At 56.4% G+C, this 10,734-nt stretch overlaps 1 long non-coding RNA gene across 3 annotated transcripts in view; it reads left to right on the top strand.

The window, feature by feature from the left end:
* The first annotated feature begins 1,087 nt into the window (after positions 1–1,087).
* Positions 1,088–10,734, top strand: part of LOC112989957 (uncharacterized) — a 57,620-nt gene continuing 47,973 nt past the window's right edge. For all 3 annotated transcript variants that reach the window (XR_010389318.1, XR_010389317.1, XR_010389319.1), the window contains exons 1-3: positions 1,088–1,171; positions 7,096–7,218; positions 10,386–10,471. This is a non-coding gene — a long non-coding RNA (uncharacterized LOC112989957). The remainder of the gene's footprint in view (positions 1,172–7,095; positions 7,219–10,385; positions 10,472–10,734) is intronic.

Below are 10,734 nucleotides of genomic sequence, written 5' to 3'. Positions count from 1 at the left end.
GGCAGCACGTTCTGGCTGGGACGCGCCACCACGACTCCATGGAAACCACGCGTGGCTCAAACTCGGCACCTGGCTTGCTGAAAGACACAGACCACCAGAAGCGCTTCACACACCGGTGCTCACCCTCTCCCCGGCGCTCTGACCCCCAGGCCCCTCTCCAGTACCCCTTCCCCCCGCCTGTCTTTTTTAACTGGTTTTGGACTGGGTTTTGTCTGCCCTGGTGAGCGAGGAGCAGCTCCCTGCGCCCAGCTGGGCCGCAGAGGCGCCGCCGCGGGGCTCAGCGCAGGGCGGGCCGGGCCCTGCGTCTTCGGCCGCGGAACGACGGCCAGGGGGCGGCTGGGGCTCCGGCTGCGCGCTGTCCCCCCCGCCGCCCCGGGAGCACAACCGCCGCCGCAGCAGGCGGCCCAGAACCGGGCGGCGGTCTCCACTCAGCCTCGAGCTGACGCCCAGAGGCGCCAACCGCCTTCGCGCGCGGCGCCTCCGCCCGGCCCCGCCGCAGCGCAGCGCAGCGCAGCGCGCGGCCTGGGCCCCGCCGCCCCCCGGCGCGGGACACGAAGGGCGGCCGGCCGCCCGCCCCGGCGCCGGGCCCCTCACAAGATGGCCACCCGCGGCAGGCACTTACGTGGGAGGCGGCGGCGCCGGGAGCGCAGCGCTGCCGGCCGGCTCGGGGCCCGGCCGCGGGCTGGCGGCGCTCTCCGCGGCGAGGGGCCGGGGCGCCGTGGCGGTGCTTGGGGACACACCTGCGCCGGGGCCCGGGCGCTCGCTCGCCCCGCGCCGCCTCGCAGACGCTGGGGGGGAAGGAAGGGGCACGTGTGACTGGGGCGGCCTGGCCCGGCCCGGGAGGGCGGCGAGGTGCGGCGCCGGGCCCGCTCGCCGATCCGCTAATCAGCGGCTGCCGCGGGCCGCCGTGAGTCACCGCCGGCCGCGGCAGCAGCATCAGCCTGGCCGCGGCGCTGGCAGCCAGACGAGCCGAGGCGAGGCGAGCCGAGGCGAGGCGCGGCGCGGAGCCGCCGCTGTCCTCGGGTGAACCCGGCGGCGCTGCCAGCGCCGGCGGAGCGCGCGCGAGGCGAGAGCCGGGTCCGCGGCGGCGGGCGACACCCCGGCGGCGGGGTGGGGGCGGGCAGGGCGGGCGGGCGGGAGGGCAAGTCCCCTCGGCGGAGAGGCCGGAGAGGTAAGCGAGGGGCAGGGGGGGCGGGCACGGTCGCACCGAGGGCGCGGCGGGGAAGGCGCTGCCCCCCGGGCCGGGGCAGACGGGGACGGGCCGGCGGGGCCGCAGCGCCGCGCCGAGGGGGCGGGAGAAGGGGCGAGAGCCCCTCCGCGCCGGGGGGGGGGGGGGGGGAGGCGCTGCTGACACCAATCCCTGCCGTGTTTGAAAAAATAATAATTAAAAAAAAAAAGGCACGGCTCGCGGCGCAGCGACGCGGCTCTCGGGGAACGTGTATCTCCCGCAGCCCGGCGGCAGCTGGCAGCGGCCGGCGGTGTCCCGAAAGCCGCGGGCAGGGTCAGCCCCGCTCCTCCGCCCGCCGCTGCCGCCTCCCCCAACCCCCTCCCCCCGGGCAGGACAGGTGCCCGGCGCGCAGCGAGCAGGAGCCGTGAGCCCCCGGCAGACCCCCGCTGCCCCGGGGGGGCCGCCTCTGGCTGTCGGCGAGGCCGCGAGCCCCCGCGCTGCCGCTCCGCACCGTCGCGGGCGGCCGCGGCGCTGCCGCCGGGAGCGGCGCCTGCGGGCGGGAACCGGGGGTGTCCTCGGCATCGCGGCGGGGCGAGCTGGGCCGGGGCTTTTGCAGGGTTTCTGCCCCGCGGAGGGGCGGGGGGGATTTCTCCCCGCGGAGCCCCGGGCTGCCGCGGGCGGAGCGGGGCGTCGCCGGGCAGCAGGTGCCTCATGGCCCCTTCGCTGCTTCCCCGCCGCACCCCCGGCGGCAGCGCCCGAGGGAGCCCGGAGACACCACCTTAATAACCGTAATAATTAAAAACAACAACAACAACGGCAGCGACAAAAACCTCCTTCTGCCTGGCCTTAATGATCCCTTACACACGCTGCCCGCCCGCTCCCTCCCCCGTCCCCCGGTGAAGGGCACTGATTATTCGCACTCCTCGGCTTGCCGGGAGCGCAGCCTGATGAAAGGACTTTATCCTCGAGTGACTCCAGCGCTTGCTCCTCCTCCCCCCTCCCCCTCCTCCTCTCCCCAGCCCGCCGGCCGCCTCGCTTCGCTCTCAGCCCTAATTGGGCTCTTGCTAATGTGATTAAAGCCCAGTTAAATGTTTCTTGATAAATCTTGTCAAGAGAGGATCCCCCCCCGTCCCCTCCCCTCTCGCTGTCGGTTGTCAGGAGCCCGGTTACAGACAGGACATGCCCGGCTCCTGCTGTTCATCCTCTGGTGGGAAGCTGGCATTTCACAATTGTTCCTTTAACAGGGTTGTTTTGGAGCCGCTCCTGGGGATTGTTCCTCTTCAGGCCGGGCTTGCTGATAAGAACCGCCCGTGGCTTTTATGTAACACGTTAGGATTTGGTCCTGATCCCAAAATCGCGCTGTTTCTTTAGCCTTTTATTCCATCCCTCCCCCGCCTCCCGCCTTCCCCGTTGGTGAGCTGCTAGTAGCCTGTTCCCGGAAAGCCTCTCGCTCGAGCCGAGCCGGCCGGGCGCGACAGCCCGCGGAAAAGCCGCGCAGGTCCCGGCGGCGCTGCGCGGGGGCGGAAGGTGCGCGCCGCGGCCAGGCAGGGCCAGCGCTGCGCTGCGCTGCGCTGCGGGCCCGGCCGCCCCTGCCCGCACAGGCGCTTCCCCTGCGCCTCTCGTCCCGCACCCGCAGGCTTTGCGGCAGCCCGTGCTGCTGCGGGCGTGTCCCCCCCCCACCTGCAGCTGCTCCCTGGTAGCTTCATGTAATTGGGTTTGGGGCTTAGCCCTCCTGCCCCGGTCACCAGCTGGGAATCGGGTGAAATTCGAAGGAATTTAGGAACCAGCCACCGGGGTGAGCGGGCGAGGGCGAGGTCCCGGTCCTCTCCGCCTGGCCCCGGGCTGGGTGCGCGGCGCCCGCCCCGCCGCTTCGGGGCTGCTCCGTGGTGGTGCTGCTGGCTCGCTCGCTTTTGGGGGGTTTTCTGTTTGTCTTGAGGGCGCCGAGCCTCGACCAGGGCTTTTCGAGGGAGTTCGATGCCCGTTGCTTAAGTGTTAGGAGGTTTGCGGGCTGGGGGCTTTTTTGGTCTGGTTGTTTGCGGGGGATTGTTTGCTCCCCCGTCGAGCCGAGTCCCGCCACGGGCTCGAAGCGCTGCGGCCCGGGGAGCCCCGCTGGTGGCTCCGCTTCGTGCCCGGGGCTCCCCGCCGCCGCGGCGCCCGGCCGCCAGTCCTCGGGGCCGCCGGTGCCAGGGGGAAGGAGCGTGCGGCAAAGGGGGGAGCACAAAACCCACGAAACGAAAAATCGGCCCCAGCCCTCGGGAGCGCAGCTCCGGCAACGACGACCGCTCCTCGGGCAGAGGCAGACCCGAGCCAAGGGTCAAAACGGGGATCTGCCTCCCCGCCGAGCCGCAGCGCCCCGCAGCCGAGCCCCGTCGGGGCGGGAGGGGAGCGGGGGCAAAGTCCCGCCGGGGCGAGCAGGGAGCGGGCAAAGCGCCATCGGGGCGGGCAGGGAGCGGGCAGAGCCCCGCCGGGGCAGCCGGGGAGCGGGCAGTGCGCCGCCCGAGCGGGCAAGGAGCGGGGGCAGAGCCCCGTCGGGGCGGGCAGGGAGCGGGCAGAGCCCCGCCGGGGCAGCCGGGGAGCGGGCAGTGCGCCGCCCGAGCGGGCAAGGAGCGGGGGCAGAGCCCCGTCGGGGCGGGCAGGGAGCGGGCAGAGCCCCGCCGGGGCAGCCGGGGAGCGGGCAGTGCGCCGCCCGAGCGGGCAAGGAGCGGGGGCAGAGCCCCGTCGGGGCGGGCAGGGAGCGGGCAGAGCCCCGCCGGGGCAGCCGGGGAGCGGGCAGTGCGCCGCCCGAGCGGGCAAGGAGCGGGGGCAGAGCCCCGTCGGGGCGGGCAGGGAGCGGACGAAGCCCGGCTGGGTCGGGCAGGGAGCGGGCAGGGCCCCGCCGGGGCGGACGGGGACCTGCGTCCGGGGCGGAGGGAGGTTTCCCCCGCGGTAGTTCGCCCCAGCAAGGCGTCGGTCCCCCTCCACCGAGGTCTCAGCAGTGGTTTGAGGCTGGTTCCCTCTCCTCTCCCCTTTCCTCCCTCCCCCGCCCCGTCCGGGGGTCCGGGTTTGTGCGAGACCACAAGAGCTGCGGCCCCCTCGCCCCGGGGCTGCTGATTTACCCGAGGAGAGTCCCAAATAAGAAGCTGTTTGTGCTCAAGCTGGAACGCTGGAGGCTTTCTAAGAATGGCGCTTTTCTTACTCGGGCTTTTTTTTTTCATTTTATTTTATTTTTATTGGTACATCGAACCAGTCTACAGCATTGCTGGCGTCTTTCCACCAGGTGCCTGGGGCTCAGAGGAAAATTCAAACGAGTCCTAAAATTATGAGACAATTTCCCTCCCCTCCTCCAAGATACAAATAATAATAAAAGAAAGAATTGGTACAAAGGGATTAGGAAGGGATTCAAGCTGGAAATAGAAAATCAGCTTCACCCCATCAGAGCAATGAGGACCCAGAAGGGCCTTCCACAAGAGGGAAGGAACCAAAGAGGCTGGAAGAGGGAACTTGACTGGTTTGGGAACCAGCTTCTGGGATGTGGTTACCACCCACAGCAAGGGACTTGACCCCATCATCCAAAACTTCCCTTCTAACCCTGTCCCTATAAAATAATAACTTTCCTCTCTATGCACCAAAAGACACTCCAAGTACGTTGCCCACGTTAGACTATTATGCCTCATAGCACTCTTGTAGGTATGGCTCCTTGTTCCCATTCTGGAGCAGAGTTAACTGGTCTGCTCCAAGCTCCAGGTGTCACGCTTGGAGCTAGGAAGACTTACTCACTCAGGACACCGAGAACTAACCACCCAGCACTGTCCTGCTTACTTAATTCTCAAAGGAGGCTGATGATTTTATAATCTATGAAACGGCTACCTGCAAACACAAGAGGCTGCTTTTCAAGATCCAGGAAATACCAATTCTGGATGTTATTTTAGAGCTCAGTACACAGTATCAGGAAACATAGCTGGAAAGAGAGTTTTTAGGTTTTAGACTCTAGACGTTTAACTACTACAATTATTTAACCAAACCCCATTTAGTCCTAGATAAGTAGCCCCTGTTACTCTCAGAAGAATCTAGGTGAGCTTACTGCAGGATTTCCTGCTCACCTGACTTATAAAAGGAGTCGTTTTCTTTCTGAGTAAATAGAGAGTACTGGCTGATATTTGTGCTTTCGATGTCGACAGAAAAACCTAGACTCAAATCTACTTGCTTTTCTTATGCAAATCTTCTCACAGGATTAGAAGGGAAAGTAAACAGCAGTTCCAACCTTAAGATCTTTTTCTTTTTAGAGGCAGCCTGTTGTATAAATCTGAAACAAAAACTGTTTTGATTTGAAGATCAAATAGAAGTTATCTAGTGAAGCTGACAAACAGGAGCAGAATAATCTGTTTGCATTTTTGGGAAATGGATAGCTCTGGTTTTGTTTCAAGGCAAGTAACTTTTAAATAATATTTAACGAAATAATTGACCTTGATGTTTAAACTACAACTTCCTTCACGTCATTAAGCCGCCTGTTTTTTTAAAAAATGTTTAGTGTCTGAACTCTGGCGTTCATTCTGCTAATCTCCTAATAACATTTGTTTCTTGTGGAATTTTGTTTAATGAACTCATCGGCAAAAGGAGAGAAAGAGTTCAGAACAGCGTGAGCTTTACAGCTCATTTATGTTTTCTTCTTCCTGAAAAACAGCAAAATAACATATGCAGAATGACTTTTCAGGAATAATTTTTTAGATGGAAGGAACAAGGAGAAGCTTTGTAGTCTGAACCATAGGAGCCTTAGGGCAAACTGTGGTCTTTTAATATATATTCTGACTTTTAAAATACATTGCTGTCCTTCACTACAAAAAAAATTGATTTTATGGAATTTGTCCTCATGACAATTAGGGTCTGAGTCTGCTTTTGAAATGTGAGAAAAATGGAAATAACTCCATAAAGTGTGTCTATCACATAAAGCTTTTTAGGACAGCCTGATTCATGCTGTATCCTGCTCTTTGTTCAACTGACAGATTTCCAACTGCAGAAAGAGGCACATATCTGGGGACTGCTATTATCTAAGCTAAATATGTACATTTTGGATCAGTTCTACTTTATTTGAATACTCACAACTTCTGCTTGGGGACCTTAAGCGTGAAAGGATTGCAGAGATGTGCATTTTATTAGCTATCCATCAGTCTTTGTACATGGACAAAGGTACATTTACTAGCCTCTCTGCTCTGTAAGAGATTAGAAAATTGCATGCAATATGATTTCAAATAAAAACAAACAAGCAAGCGGCAGCATATGCTTTCCCTTGCAAGAAAGCAGGCAAACAAACAAGGTGAAGGAAAACAAAAGCAACAAAAGAACATGCAGAGTTTGGTCTGATTTTTATTTGGCTGTAAATGAAAAATATTGCCTCAACACTGGATTTTTTTTTTTAAGTTACATGACCCTTGAATTACAAAACACTAGCATCTACCTGAACACTGTTGTGTACCCTGCACATCATGTGCTCATACACAGATGAAAGCTCTTCCTTTATCCCTTCTGGCACATATTTTGTCTCTCCACAGAGTTCCTCCTTTCAATACGTGACCGTGTGAGGCACCAGGTTGCTTTACTCTCAACAAACGACACGTAGCTAACATTTCTAGTGATTAACAATATTTGGACTCCCTCTCCAGTGCACAAACAGTTAGCTCAATAATGATTGCAGGCCCAGGACCTAGCGAACACGATGGTGTTACACAACTGGAGATGTGACGTTATCTGGCAGTCTCAGCAGGGTCACTCTGATCATGGGGCAATACGATTTCTGTGTCAGGCATCATGGTGATACAGGTTGTCTCAAACTTTGCACAAATGTCAGAAGTGTGGGTAGGCACAAATTAAGTGGCAGAGTCAAGAGAGGGGATAGGGTAGTTTTGATTTTCCTGTCTCATCATTATCCGCTGTCTCTTGCTTCCCTGTTGCAGATGTGGCACCTTATAGCATCCTGGTGCAGCCCTGAAGCTCCTGTCCTTGACCCCCACATAGTAGGCATTGACTTGCCAACCAGCTGTACCGAACACGGACGCAGCACCCGCATCAGGAGAGAGGTGCGTGTGCAGGGGGTGTAGCTGCTCAGCAGTTACTCACTACAACCCCGTGCTGTGGCTCAGCGCTGGCTAGTGAAGGGAGGAGGCACTCCCATCCTTACAGGGCTGTTGTGCAGTTCCCCTGTTCACAGGGGCTGCCTCTACGCCTGTCAAGCTGTATTTTTACCACTTAATGCGTGTGACTAGCTTAAACCATTGCAACTACTGCCCCTCAGTTTTAGGGGGAACCAGGACACGGCAGCCAGGGATCGCAGTTCTGACCTGAGATGCTGCAGGAGGTGCTACAACAGAGCAGTCGTCGTTGACCCATAGTTACTTGCAGTAGCTGCTGGCTCTATTTTTTTTTTTTTTTTAAGATTTGTGAACCACAAGGAAAACATAGTGCAATTTCTCTTCCCAATGATTTGGGTACTATCCCTGCTGTAAGTCCTCTACAAACTATGCATTTTGTAGCATGCAACTGACACCTAGCTTTTTCCCAGTGCTGTGTCCCAATGACACATTTTTTTCCAAACAACCAAACACAGCCTGCAACATGCTGGCAGTGACAGGAGATGGCATTTCAGTCACACTGGGTGGACATGCTTGTTCCAGCTTCTGCTACGCCGATGGTGATCTGTGAGGAACCCACCTGGTACTGCCTCAGCCCAGGGGCTAACCTGCATCTCCTCAGCACAGACTTTAAGCAGGGAGCTGTGCAAAACCAAGCTTTTCTATGAGAAGGAATACACTGTTCTTTTTTCCCTTGAGGATGATTTATCTTGTGATCATGCTGGGCCCTGGGGAATGCTCTCCCCCCACAGTGCGCTTATCAGCTCCCCTCACACCAGTCTAGGGAGCCAGCAACACTCACTGTGTCCTGAATTTCGTTAGTCTCTCGTTGTCTTGTTTTAGGATCTTCTGATTTAAAAATCTCATAGCACATGCAGGTACTCTTGTACCCTCTGCTGAATGTAGCATTTCTCCACAGTGCAAAAAAGCCACCAAATATTTCCCCCTGTATACCAGGAATTCAGTGGATTCAGTGGTTCTTATGGAGATCATGACAGTTAACTGGTAAAGCTCTTTGGGATCTAGCTAACATGTTCTGCAAATTCCTGTCCCTGCTGCTTCCCTGAATTTAAACAATATCTGTCTGGCTACATTTCCTTATCCTTTCCTCCAAACATACCTGTGACTCTGACGGAGAGCCCTGGGGAAGCTGAAGCCGGGATGCAAGCCCAAGTGCTGTGGCTACATTTAGGATTAAGCCTGCTAACCACTGCAGCATGTCACTTCTGCCTGCACCTTACTAAAGCAGAGAAGTCTTGTGGCTGACACGTCCTCCACTTCACTGGGTTACATGACACATGCCAGAAAATGTGTCAACCCACTCCCCATCTCCTCGGCATTATTAGTCCAGGGAAGGAAACACAGCCAAAGAGCACACACACAACTTTGACAGGTTCTGCCTAATCCACCCACATAATGACATTTCTTATGCTAAGTGCCAGGGCGGTTGAGGGAGGCCACTGCCGGTATCAGCTGCTGGCAAGTCAAAGTTAGTTTCATGGTTATGTTTAAGAGTGAGCCTGACTTTACCCTAAGAAGTCTTTGTCTCCTGTGGTGTGGCACTCAGAGAATGACATCAAAAGCCTTCCTAATTCACCCCCGGGTCATTTGATTACAGGCATGGCACCGAGCCGCACTGCCTCAGGAGAGCATGAGTCACAGTGACATCCATGGCTATCCGCTTATTCCACGGAAGGAAGTAATGTGCTCCAAGCATAAAACAACCAGTAGTAGATTACATCCTTCCTCGTGTCAGCTTAGCCCTGCCGGCTACTGGGGGAGGCGCTGGGGAGGCAAGAGCAGGCTGCCCGTTCCCAGCCCTGCTCTCCACACCGCTGCCTCGGGGCCGCCGCTCGCCCCCGTGCTGCGCCGGGCCGTGTGGGCAAACCACACGAGAGGGTTTTACCCAGCCCGGCCAGGAAGAGGGCTTCGGGCTCGCCTGTGCGGTGCGCGGCAGCGTTACATCGCATGCTGAGCCGTCGGACCCTCCTCCAGCGGGACAGGCGTATCTGATGGTGAGGATGCTGCGTGTTCTCCGTCCCTTGGCGTCCCTCCCTGTAATTAGTCTATCTGTTTCTGATTTATTTATTTTCAGGCAGTCTTCTGCACCCTTGCTCCCTCACTTGGGCACATGGGGCAAACCACAGACTTGCCCTTAAACTACACAGAAAAGGAAAATCAGAAACAGACTAACCACATAAGTCAATAGCAGGGGACAGAAAACACATGATTGGATACCGAATTTCCCTCCGGAGATCCATCTGTGTTGAGCTGTGATGTAACCGGGCTCACGTACCACATCTGCAAAGCGGGTAACGCATCCCTCTGCATAACCTGACTCCCGGGGTGAAACTGTGCTCCCTCAGAGAGACCAAGGCATGTTTAAAAATCATTTCTAGGCAAGAAATAAAAGTTTGGTCTGTGTTCACATAGCCAGAGCAATCACTTTCTAGTCTAAAGTGATTCCTGTCAGTGTTGTTGTGGCTTCCTAGAATTTAGGCTTGAATTTGGCAGAAGTCTAGAAGCGAAGGAATATGCAGAACCATTTCTGAGAATCGGTGTTTCTGTGAGTGTGGGCCGATTCTTTCCCTTGCAGAGCCTGAGTAAACACCAGCCACTGAGCTGCAGGTAAGGTGGTAATATAAGGTGGCAGTCAGACGTTTCCTACAAATAAACATAGCCAGGTGATGACCTATTCCTCCCTGTGCCATTAAAATACATTTTTTCTATTCCATAATGGTTCCTTGTTTGTCTCCCAAGAGTAGCGTCCTTGCCTGAGATGGATTATCAAGACACTAATCAAAAATAGACAAGCAGTGCAAAAAAGGAGGTCCAAGCCAATGAGTATAAATAGCTTCCTGTGTATGTGAGAGCTGTCTGAAAAAAATGTGATTCGAGTCAGTACACTTGATCTAGCCGCGCAGACATGGTATACAGCTGTCATTCCTGTCCTGAACACAAATTTTATACCCTGTGATTTTGCAGCCCTTCAGCAGGTGAATGATATGAAGTTGTCATTCGTGCGATAGATCAGACAACGGAGAAAGCCTCCAGACATAACCTCTGCTTGCTTCCGGCGAGGACGAATAAATCTTTCCTTCTTTTGGAATCAACAGAAATACAGATGCAGAAGCAGGACATGGACAAATGACAGAAGATAAGGTATTGCTCCGGCAAGCAGAACATCCTGTCTTCAAGATGGGTGAGTATTTCCAAACTTTCCAAATGTTTCATTGCCCTCCAGATAGATACATCATAGATCTGCCCCAACTGAATGTCTCCCTGTCCCTGCTCCTTCCCCTCCTTCCCAGCAACTTCCCAGCAGTTGAGCTGTAACAGAAGCGAGCAGAATTTAGCCTTGAAAAAAGAAATAAGACAAATAAAGGGGGGGAAAAAAAACAAAACAGAGGATGCTGTGATTTCCGTGGTCAGCCTCCCAGACACTGCCATAGCATTTTGTGTATC

The sequence above is a fragment of the Dromaius novaehollandiae genome, chromosome 5, assembly GCF_036370855.1.
Source record: "Dromaius novaehollandiae isolate bDroNov1 chromosome 5, bDroNov1.hap1, whole genome shotgun sequence".
Taxonomy (NCBI): domain Eukaryota; kingdom Metazoa; phylum Chordata; class Aves; order Casuariiformes; family Dromaiidae; genus Dromaius; species Dromaius novaehollandiae.
Note: the sequence above shows the minus strand (reverse complement) of the source record. Positions and strands in the feature narration are given on the sequence as shown.